Raw genomic sequence first — 12500 nt, 5'->3', positions numbered from 1 at the left:
ACTATTTGATTCATCCAATAACTTTGAACGTTACAAATAAGTGCCACCCTTTAAGGGCATGACTTTACTTCCGTGCACCAATAATTTCTCTCCTCCTCCATCCTTTTCTCCAATCAGAAAGGCTGTTATATTGTCTCAAGCAATACTGCTTACGCAGGCAATATTGTTACGAAGCGAAGTGGCTTAGCGTTAATAACTTGCAGCATCAGTACCTATATCGATACCCTAGCTTTTGTTTAGAAACATTGGGCGGTGAGCGAGAATATGCAACTTTGCAACTCCGTAGCGACCATTATTTTCAAAACATCTAAATCGTAATATGAATTTCTTGCCACCTACCCCTCTATCTACCTACTTGTCTACTTTAATCTACCAGCCTCTTTCAGGGCTCGGCAGCTGCCCTTGGTCGTCCCGACCAATTATTTCTATTACCTTCTTACAGGGCTCGCTAATATATACTTAGAAATCATCATATACAAGAAGCTAAATATTCAAACTACCCATGCCACAAACTGGTAAAATGATATCAGTAAAACATATCAAACATATACATTTCAAAGAAACAAGCAACCCCTCCAAAATGCATGGATGTCAATAATAATTCAAGCAGAAAATGGTGAATAACATACTTGTCAGAAACAACAAAGCATAAACCAAAACAATTTGCAACACAGATATAATGCATTGTTAAATAGATTTGCAAAACTCACTACTTTGATTAAGAACATTAGATCTCAATGGAGAATGTTTTCATCTTTTCAAAGATGTTGAGCAATATGCAATAAAAGTCGTAAATGTATTGTAAAGTGTCTCTTCTTGAATTTCAATTTTTGCGTAACACACTTAATTCATTTTTTTTTCTAAGACACACTTAAAAGAATTTTCAATGTTTCACAAAATACTTATTTGTGTTTTTCTTATATATTCACAAGATTCAGAGTCTGACCACAGCAGGTCCAAGGCCTTCATGTCTGACAGAAATAGAATCTCTGCTTGACACCTACCCCTCTATCTAACTACTTGTCTACTTCAATCTACCACCCTCTTACACAAACGAACTTCAATATCTCTAAATATAGCGTGTTAAACGTAAAGCTTCACAACCCCGAAAATAGATAAAGCTTAGATAACACGCTTTTAGAGAAAACTGAGTGTGAGAGAGACTTGGTAGCTCTGGTGAGTCCGGACCTTAGAACCAGGAAACAGTGCATTAACGCCAGGAATAAAGCTAACAGAGCATTAGGTTTCATTGCTAGGACGGTAACGAATAGAAGTGCAGAGGTAATTATTAAACTCTATCTAGCGATAGTTAGACCCATTCTTGACTATACGGTACAGTTCTGGTCTCTGTCCTACAGAATGGACATCAATTCACCGGAATCAGTACAGAAAATAATGACCAAAATACATGGACTCAAAAATTTGCCTTACGAAGAGAGGCTTAGGTACATTAACTTACACTCTCTGGAGAGACGCAGAGTGCAGGGTGATCTAATAGAGGTGTTCAAGTGAATCAAAGGCTTTAACAAAGGTGATGCAAACAAGGTCATCATATTAAAACAACAGGGCAGGACTCGCAGTATTGGTTTTAAACTGGACAAATTTAGATTTAAGAAGGAAATAGGCAAGAATTGGTTTACTAATAGGGTGGTCGACGAATAGAATAGACTTAGTAACCATGTAGTAAGCGCTGAAAGTATCAGTTGTTGAAACGATTAGACAACTTTATGGATGGAGATGACAGGTGGTGATGGATATGGAGCTGCCTAGTGTAGGCCTCATGGTCTCTTGCAGTCTCTTCATTCTTATGATCTTATGGTAGGAATTCAACAAGGATGTAACATGTCATAATGTCTGTTCAATGTGTACATGAATGGGGTAATAGACCAGGGACTGGAGATGTTTAAAGAAAATGCTGAAAAAGCAAGTGTGAACCATTTGTTGTTTGCTGAAGACACTGCGCTTGTGGCATAGTCAGAAGGGGGATTACGGGAGTTAGTGACTGAGTTTGGGAGGGAATGCAAGAGGAGAAATTTTAAGGTAAATGTGTGTAAAAATAAGGTGATGAGATTACAAGGAAAGAGGGTAGCAGGAAGTTGGAAACATTGGGCGGTGAGCGAGAATATGCAACTTTGCAACTCCGTAGCGGCCATTGTTTTCAAAACATCTAAATCGTAAAATGAATTTCTTGAGAAAGGCTGGAGGAAGTGAATAGCTTTAGGTATGTGGGGTCGCATGTGGCAGGAAAGGGAGGAGTAGAGGAGGAAGTAAATTGTAGATTGAGAGAAGCAAGTAAATGACTTAAGGATTAAGGAACGTCTTGAGAGATAGGAATTTGGGATTGGATGCAAGGGTAATTGTGCCGACGGCACTGTATGGGGCAGAGACCTGGAGCTTAAGAGAGGTAGAGAGGAAAAAATTAGATATGTTTGAGATGAACTGTCTGAGAAGAATGGTAGGGGTTACATTACAAGGTTGGATAGAATGAAAAACAAGGTGAGGAAGAGAGCTGGGATGGAAAAGGAGATGGCAGATAGGGCTGATGAAAGAGTATCAGGATGGACAGAACACATGGATAGAATGAATGAAGAAAGACTAGTGAAAGAGGTGTGGAAGGCAGAGGTGGATAAATGTACATGAGGGGACGACCGAGGATAAGATGGATAGATGAGGGGAAAGGGGCGATGAGTAATAGGAGAGTGTCTATTGAGCAGGAGAGAGGAAAGAAGGAGATAGGGATGAGTGAAGAATACCTGTGTATAGATGATAATGTGATGCAAAGAAAGGGGAGTAGGGGAAATCGGGGATAGGGAGTGGTTATGTAAAAATTATGTTTTGAAGTAGCCCGGAGGGGTTTCTCCCTGCCTCTTCTTCCTTTCCATGAGGGGACGGAGAGAGGGATGGTAGTTAATTAGATGAAACAACTTTACTGTGGATGCACTCTATCTTACTGCATTGCTTCTGACCCAGGGTAGTGGACGGGATACAGGGATGGCCCGTCATCCATGAGGAGCTAAAATGAGAGGGAGGAGAGGGTGGTAGCTAATTAAATGAAACAGCTTTGCTGTGGATGCACTCTATCTTACTGCATTGCTTCTGACCCAGGGTAGTGGACGGGGTACAGGGGTGGCTCGTCATCCATGAGGAGCTAAGATGAGAGAGAGGAGAGGGTGGTGAATAGGACTGGAATGGGTGGGAGTGAAATGGGTGGGAGTGGGTACTTGCCTTTTGACTTAGCTACCTCCCTTGTAAAGGGGAAAAAGTTTTTCGTATAAAGATGGATAAATAGGAAAGAAGAAGTATCTGAGATGAAGCGTTTGAGAAGTACGGAAGGGTTACAAGGTTGTATAAAAAGAGTAATTAGCAGAGAAGGAGAGCGGGGAAGGACAGAATGTTGCCATATAGGGCAGATGAAAGATTACTGGCAACATGGAAAGAATGAGTGAATAGCAAAAAGAGCATGAAACGTAGAGGTGGATGGAGTGAACTTGAGGGTACGACCGAGGATGAGGTGAATGGATGTGGTGAAAGGAGCATTGAGTAAGAGAAGGTACCTTTTAAGCAGGAAAGGTAAAAAGCAGGGTATAGCCCTTTAGCGGGCAAGTAGCCATTCCGGGATACTTAATACTACGTTTTTTACGAAACGTATTGCAATACGTTGATAACGTAGACGGCTTGGGTTGGTTTCAGCTAATGAGGGAACTCCTTGGCTATTGTTCTGCACCAATCAGATCACGCTAACCCATGCGGGAGCTTGAGATGCGTGGACAGAAGCATGCAGTCTCTGTCTAGACGCTGTACCAGGCAAATCTACTTCGAGTTACTTCAACACACACGCCTCCCACACCCGCAATAATGAAGGTAGGTGTATAGAAATCTAATAGCACATAGCCAGATAAATATGTTCCAATGTGATATGGGTGTCAAGTGTAAAATGTGAAAAGAAATTGGTGAAAAATGATGGTGAAATAAGAGGGTGTCCCGCGCGGGACTTATGACCGGTTCACGGGAAACCATGTTAGTCCCGTATGGGATACTATGCCCGGTCTACGGGGAACCATATTAGTCCCATGCGGGACTTTCGGCCCGCTATGGGTATCTTATTTAACGAAATGTTTGGTGATTTATTCATGATGAAACAAACTTATGGTGATGTGGAACATTTATCTGGTTTGTGTGTGAGACCCATGTGGCATATTGCCTGAAAATACGGATGTTTTCTGTGATTACCTGCAATATATTTACTTATAGTGAAGATTATGGTGCATTATTTTGTGTTTTTAGTTAAATATGGCCCTATCATGCTTCCTCATTTCAGCCTTCGACATTCTACTCTGATGCTAGGAGGTTTACTCGTAGGCAGCAGGCTCAGAGGGAAAAGGAGACCCTCTCCAAATACCTGATTCCTCCCAACTGTTCCGACAGTGACATGGAGGTGGAGGATGATGCCCTGGATGATGTCTTTGACTGCGACACTGACCCTGACTTCCTCCTCAACCTCCCTGATGATCTAACTCCCTCAACCTCAGGTAAGCAACGAAGCTAATGTTTTAAAGAGCAGGAGTGTTTGTTTTGGTGCCATGTTTAAAGGGCCAAGTGTTGTGATGTCATTGGCATTTAATTTGTGAGCCACAGACTTGAAGAGAAAGACGAAACAGACTCATGTTTTGCTGTGAGTCATTTATATGGGTGGCCTTTAAATGGCTGCAGTGACCGTTTTGCTGCCATTTTCAAAGGTACAAGTCTAGTCATTTGATTTATAGGGCCTCAGTGTTTGTTTTGTTCTTATTTTTAAAGGGTCAAGTCATGTGATTTAAAGGGCCTCAGTGTTTGTTTTGGTGTAAGCTTTAAAGGGACAAGTCATGTGATTTAAAGGGCCCCAGTGTTTATTTTGGTGTCATTTTTAAAGGGACAAGCCATGTGATTTAAAAGGCCCCAGTGTTTTTGTTATGTTTTTTTTTTTTGCGTCATTTTTAAAGGGACAAGTGTTGTAATGTGATAGGCATGTATTTTCTCTTTCCATTATTACCATGTTTATTCTGCTTACATAACTTATCTATGATTATTTACTTACCACATTGTAATTACCTTAATTGTTTATACTTACCTCCTCAAGGCTGCACATTCACTCAGACTATTTACGTACCATTGTACTTACCTTAGTTGTTCATATTTATCTTCTCAAGGCTGCACATTCACTCAGACTATTTACTTACCATTGTACTTACCTTAGTTGTCCATACTTGTCTCCTCAATGCTCTGCATTCACTCAGACTATTTAATTAACTTTGTACTACCTTAATTGTCGATACTTAGCATCTTTGTTGTCCACAGGCGCTGTCACCAGGGTCAGGCCACAGCCAATGCCAGAGGAGGACACCACTGACAGTGAGGATGAAGAGGAAGCAACTGGACCGGCTCCCAAGAAGGCTAAGAGAGGCAAGAAAGATGTGCCACAAAGGACATGGAAGAAAGCGGACATCAGCTACCCTCCACTGCCTGACTTTACCCACCCTGCCCCTGATGCTCTTAGGTCGCCCTTTGAGTATTTCCAGGACATGTTCCCCACAGCCCTCCTGGAGGATATTGTATACCAAACAAACCTCTATGCCCGGCAGAAGAACGTCAACACCACCTTCCAGACAGACATGCATGAACTCATGGTGTTCATCGGCATCTTGCTGTACATGGGGGTCTGCATCTTGCCTTCAATTGAGGACTACTGGGGAACATACACAAGGGTGGTGCAGGTGGCTGACGGAATGTCCTCTAAACGGTTCCGGCTGATCAGATCCCTTCTACACTTCAACAACAATGAGAACCTTCCTGGCACCACTGACCGCTTCTTCAAAGTTCGTCCCCTCTTTGCTTTCCTGAACAGGCAGTTCCTGAAGGTGAAAGCAACACCAACACAGTCCATAGATGAAGTCATGGTGTCCTACAAGGGCACCAGAGCTGGGACCCTGAGACAGTATATCCAGACAAAGCCGGACAAGTGGGGATTTAAGCTGTTCTGCCGGGCAAGCAATGGTGGCTTCATCCATGATATCCTCATGTACCAGGGAGAGACTACCTTCAGCAGCCACCACACTCAGCTCTCCCAGGAGGAGTCACAACTGCTTGTTTCCACCAAGACCGTTCTTGTGTTGGCCAAGACCCTGAAGAAACCTTCTCAGTCAGCTATATATGCTGACAACTACTTCACCAGCATCGAGCTCGTGGAGTATCTGAAGGACAAGGTGGGCTGCCGATTCGTGGGGACGGCGAGGGTCAACCGTGTTGGGCGTGCTCCTCTGATGTCTACCAAGGAGCTGGACAAGAAGACGACTCCTCGAGGCCAATATGACTATTGCTCCACTAACGGGATCCTTGCCCTGCGATGGAAGGACAACAAGAACGTCACGGTCCTGTCGTCTGACGTCGGTGTCGAGCCCGTTGGCAAAGTGAGGAGGTACGACCGTAACACCAAGAAGAAGGTGGAGGTGCCCTGCCCCAACGTCATCAAGCAGTACAACGGGAAGATGGGAGGCATTGACAAGTCCGACATGCTCACCCACCTCTACAAGACCCCCATGCGAGCCAGGAGGTGGTACATGAGGCTCTTCGGGTATGCCCTAGACCTCTGTGTCTGCAATGCCTGGATCTTCTACAAGCGGGACTGTCAGGCCATCGGAGAGGATCCAATGACCCTAAAGCAGTTCAGGCTTGATATCAGCCGCATTGCCCGCTGCCAGAAGACCACGGTGTCCAGGATTACGAGGGCATCACCTGACCAGCCAATGTCCATTCCACGTCGGGGGCAAAGGGCCCAACTCCCCAGTGACCAGCAGCGCTATGACAACACAAAGCAACACATGCCCATCTTCGTCAGTAACCGGCAGACTTGCAAGCACTGCTCCACCAAGGTCACAATCCACCGCTCCAGGTGGATGTGCAATGTCTGCCAGATCGCGCTCTGCCTCTCGGAAGACCGCAACTGCTTCATCTTGTTCCACAACCCTCCCGCCAGAGGTCAGCAGCAGCCCTCAACTTCTGCCGCCTCTCCCTGAGCCCGTCTCCCATCCACTGATGTCCTCTGTTTGATTTTCCATGTGTTGGAATGTAAAATCATATATTTTTGCACTTTTTATAAGAAAAAACATTGAATTTTCTCCTTGTGTTTTATTTCAAACAAGCATTATTTTTTAAGAAATATAGAAGAATTTATTGATTGTAAATAATATATTATATTAACAAACTATAAACAGAATTATATGGTAAATTATTTATACCCCATACCGGGCGAAGTAGCCCGGACGGGATATATATGGTTCCCCGTAGACCGGGCACAATATCCCGGACGGGACTAACATGGTTTCCCGTGAGCCGGGCGGTTAGCCCGCACGGGATACTTTATTGACAGAACATTGCATGCAATCAATGCCTCAAATCAAAAAATGTTCATGAGTAAAAGTGTCTTAGAAATGCATCTAGTTTATGACCCTAAGAGTAATTTTTGATACCTCAAGTATTTCTAGGTGTGCCCGCTAAAGGGATAGGAGTGAGTGGAAGATGCTTTGGTATGGATTATATTTTGACGCACACTGAAGCCATTTCTCCCTTTTTTTCTCTATTTTTTGTATGAGGGAACAATGAGTGAGGGTCGACGTATAAGTGAAGCGGTCCTTATGTGGATTTGCTGTGTCCCGTTGTATTGCTTCCAAGAGGGAAACAGTGGTAGTGGATGGGAGGAAATGGGTGGGAGTAGGTGCGTGCCTTAACTGGTTACCTCCCTTGCAAGGAGAAGCTATTAGTATATAAATAGACAGACATCTATTCTTAGTATATTCAGATAATTCTATTCAGCTGTGGAATAGATCTATGAGAAGAATGGGTCTTGATAGCTTTACTTTCAACTGAATAAGAACATCTAGTACTACTCAGATGTTAAAACTCCAAAATATGGTCACAACGAAATTCAGTTCGGTAAAATTTGAGACCTAAACCAAAGGTATTGTTAGGAATACCGCAGTATCTTAACACCTGTGCCTATCAGAGGTCATTCATAACTGAAAAAGTGAGTCGCAATAAAACTTGAATAGTCTGTCACATTGAAAGAATCACTTAAGGTAGGTATTAGTCGTCAGACTTCTGGAAGCCTCCACTATTTGAATAATCAGGAGTGTGTGTGTGTGTGTGTGTGTGTGTGTGTGTGTGTGTGTGTGTGTGTGTGTGTGTGTGTGTGTGTGTGTGTGTGTGTGTGTATTCACGTTGGTCTTTTGGATCACGTGTTGGACTCGTGATCGACAGCTATTTCCCTCCCGAAAGAGAGTTCAGAGCTCGTATGACCGATCTATGGGTAATGCTATGACCTTACACGCACACACACACCTAACTCTCCGCCCACGAGAGTTGGAGTAACGACTCGAAGCGCAGCGATACTGAAATAATTTCAGCCCTGGGCAGGATTCGAACCAGGTACCGCCGTCACCCCCGTGTTGACGTCTGAGAATCTACCAACCGCGCCACCGAGTCGTGTGTGTGTGTGTGTGTGTGTGTGTGTGTATGTGTGTGTGTGTGTGTGTGTGTGTGTGTGTGTGTGTGTTTGTGTGTGTGTGTGTGTGTGTGTGTGTTTGTGTGTGTGTGTGTGTGTGTGTGTGTGTGTGTGTGTGTGTGTGTGTGTGTGTGTGTGTGTGTGTGTGTGTGTGTGTGTGTGTGTGTGTGTGTGTGTGTGTGTGTGTGTGTGTGTGTGTGTGTGTGTGTGTGTGTGTGTGTACGTCTATGTTGGATATATTGCACAGTCATCTTACTCTTCCTTTGTAGTGTTCCCTCTTGAATAAGCTGAGCCAGTCAAACAACTGTCAGTTGTATTTCAGGTGGATACCTCAAAGTCTCTCTTGTTAATCCCTTCAGAACCGAGCGGCACTTTTTTCTATTTCGACTTTATTTTTTTTTTTTTCGAAATCAGTAGCTAACCCTCAGCAGATAAGGGTTTATGTCACATATTTTTAAACTCTTACCATTCAGGAACTTTTCTTCATTTTGCTGCCAACTATTCATCTCCGTGGAACCCCGTTGGTAGCGAGGGGGAATAATCGTCGGGTAAAGATATTTCTGAATAGTAGATGTTAATCCGTCCAAATGAAATAGCTTTACGTTGAGAAAAATTATGAGGGGATACATACAAACACAGAACTAAAATGAAATGACCGAGAGTACTAGAAAGAAGAACATGAATTGGCTATAAATATCTAAAGTGGTAGAAAAAAATAAAAGAAAGAAAGCAACTTAGGGACAAGAAGAGAAACAGGATTAGTAGTATGAGGACACAAGAGAAAACTTAGAAAGGAAGAAAAGGAGAATGGGTGAAGAATAAAAACAAAAGGTACTTTGAAAAAAAAATGTATACCTAATAACCTAATATTTACATGCACTTACTAAGGATAGAATTATTAACCATTGAATGGATATGTGAAAAGTCGATAGATTACCGAGTTATTCCCTTAAAAAATATCCTCCATTCAGATGCGGTAGCAATTCCCCCAAAACTCAGCTCTAGTGTAAAATTTACATTCAAACAATTGTTACGTTATTGTAGACTTGTGTTGTTCTACATTGGTTGGAGGCGTTGGAGATAAAAAAATTTTTTGGCTCTTCTCCTTAGTGCGTCGCCTCTGTGACTAGCCTTTCCATTAGTGGAGGTGACGAAGAAAATGGTGGTGGTTGCCAACAATATATTTTACACCTATTATTATAACATCTTCTGTCTGTTTATTTACATTTATGTATCTTATGGAACTGAGTATGGACACTCAATATTTACTTTAATTTTTATATAAATCAATATATAAAAGAAAAGATGAATTATGATAACTAATATCATTTATATGGTTGAATCTGCAGTTAAGAATTCATGTTTTTTCGGCGGTTGAACCTCAGGTCAAGCCAACTTGACCGCGGGTCAGATCAAACAATGGATGGTTTGCTGAAGATTGTTGATACCACTAAAATATGACATAGTATATCTAGTGCACCCCCCCAGAAATCAATGGTTGTGTACTTTTAGCAAACGTTTGTTGAAGGTGTGAAGGGTATTGGAAATTTATCAATATAAAATCGAATACAGTAACAAAATAAATTATCTTTGTTTATTTTTTTTCTTGTTATGCGATGTTAAGTAATGTATGCAATATGTACTTAAAACAAACTTTTGAAAAAACTTTGAAAGAAAAAGTACTATTTTGTCTCATGTATAAATAAAATGTCTAAAACTATGGAGACAGCTTTCTTTATGTATGATTTATGTGAATATATATTTCAAATACCCTAAAAAAAACTATTTCATCACATACTTGAAAGTATGCATGGTATGTGACAACCTTTCAACAACCGTTTGTATAACACTTGCTTTCTGGGAGGATGCGCGTACGTGTGTGCACGCTAGTATAGAATGAATCTATGACAATCTATCTACAGGCATTTCTTAAATTATAAGTGACAGAATGGGCAAAAGTAATCATTTGCTTGAATAAATCGAGATAATGATTGCGAGGAAAAGAAAGAGAAGAGGTAAAGTTAAGCAAAAGGAAATAAATAGAGAAGCTTATAAACGTGAAGGTAGGACAGAGAAAGATATTCATATTCATGTGATAAATGTTAGATGGATGGACATAGATTAAGAAAAAAATAATAACAAAAAATAAAGGACAGAAAGCCTATCACACACACACACACACACACACACACACACACACACACACACACACACACACACACACACACACACACACACACACACACACACCACCCATCGATATTGGACAAGGACTATATAATTACTGGATAAAAAACAGGGACAAGAAACAGGGAGGAGGAATCATGTTCTTGGCCAAGAAAGACTTAAACGTGACAAAAATTGCGGAGGGCAAAGGTAATGTTGAACTGATCATGATGAAAGTCGAAGAGAAGAATATGAAAAGTAGAAAGTTTGTGGTGACCTATGTGCCCCCAAAAACGAACGCTTTGAAAGAGAACGAGCATACAAAAATGCTAGAAGATACAAGGAAATCACTAAATGAGATATCAATGGGCAGGGGTAATCTGGTAATTATGGGGGACTTCAATTGCAAAGAAATTTGTTGGGATAATATGACAGTGCAAAGAGGAGACGACTTTTGGGGTAATGTACTGCTGGACATGACCATGGAATACACAATGACCCAATGGGTCAGTGAAAACACTAGTTACAGAAGCAATGAAGAACCGTTGAATCTAGATTTAATATTTACAACAGAACCTGAAATTGTGGACAAAATTCATTACAAGACACGAATTGGAAAGAGTGACCATATACTCATCGAAACTGTACTAAAGGAAGAAATAGACGTGGAGAGAAATGAATAGCATAGGAAAGGAAGATTGATGTACAACAACAACAACAGACTTTGCAAAACTAAAGATATTCTTCCGGAATGCAAACTTGGAAAAAATCTATATGCAAGAGACAAAAGTGGATGAGAAATGGAATATCTTGATGGAAAATTACAATGAAAGGGTAAACAGGCATGTGCCAAGACAAAAACAAGAGAGAGAGTACATTAAATGTTGGTTCAACAAAAGATGCAGTGAGACAAAAGACAGAAGGGACAAAGCTTGGAAAAGGTGGAGAAAAGGTAAAAAAAAAAAACTAGTAAATGGCAAATTTATATAACCTTTAGAAATGAGTATGTTAATGCGAGAAGAGAGGAGAAAAGGAACCATGAAAAGGATATTATAGATAAATGCAATGATCAACCCAAACTATTCTATTGATATGTGAATGCTAAACTTAAAAACAAACAGGAAATGGTGAAACTACGCCAAGGGAATATAGAATACACAGAAGAATTAGAAATGGCTGAAGTCATGAACAATCACTTTAAATCTGTCTTCACCAGAGACAAAATACAAAATTGGGACGAATATGATAACAAGCAATCTCCCACCTCCCCCCATGAGTAAGTTTACAACAACACAAAAAGAAATATCAGAACACCTATCAAACCTTGACGTCAGAAAATCACATGGCCCGGATGGAATTGCAAATTGGATTATAAAGGAATGCAAAGAAGAACTAACGGACAAAATACACAACATAATAAATAGCTCACTCAAAGAAGGAAAGATACCTAAAGACTGGAAAAGTTCTAACATTGTACCAATATATAAAGGAGAAAACAAGAAAGAACCGACCAACTATAGGCCAGTATCACTAACAAGCACTATAGCCAAAATTTGTGAGAAAATCTTCAAGAATAAATAGGTAAAACATCTGGAAGACAGCAACATAAAAAACCCAAGACATTTTGGATTCAGACAAGGAAGATCATGCACCACAAACTTAATATGCTTCTACTCAAGACTAATAGACATAGTCCAAGAAAGAAATGGATGGGCTGATTGTGCCTTCCTAGACTTACAAAAAGCTTTTGACAAAGTACCACACAAAAAATTACTAAAAAAAAAATTGGAACACATAGCAT

The sequence above is a fragment of the Oratosquilla oratoria genome, chromosome 22, assembly GCF_046742065.1.
Source record: "Oratosquilla oratoria isolate Oo_2021 chromosome 22, ASM4674206v1, whole genome shotgun sequence".
In the NCBI taxonomy this organism is placed as follows: Eukaryota; Metazoa; Arthropoda; class Malacostraca; order Stomatopoda; family Squillidae; genus Oratosquilla; species Oratosquilla oratoria.
The sequence above is the reverse complement of the archived record's forward strand: the minus strand, read 5'-3'. Positions refer to the sequence as shown.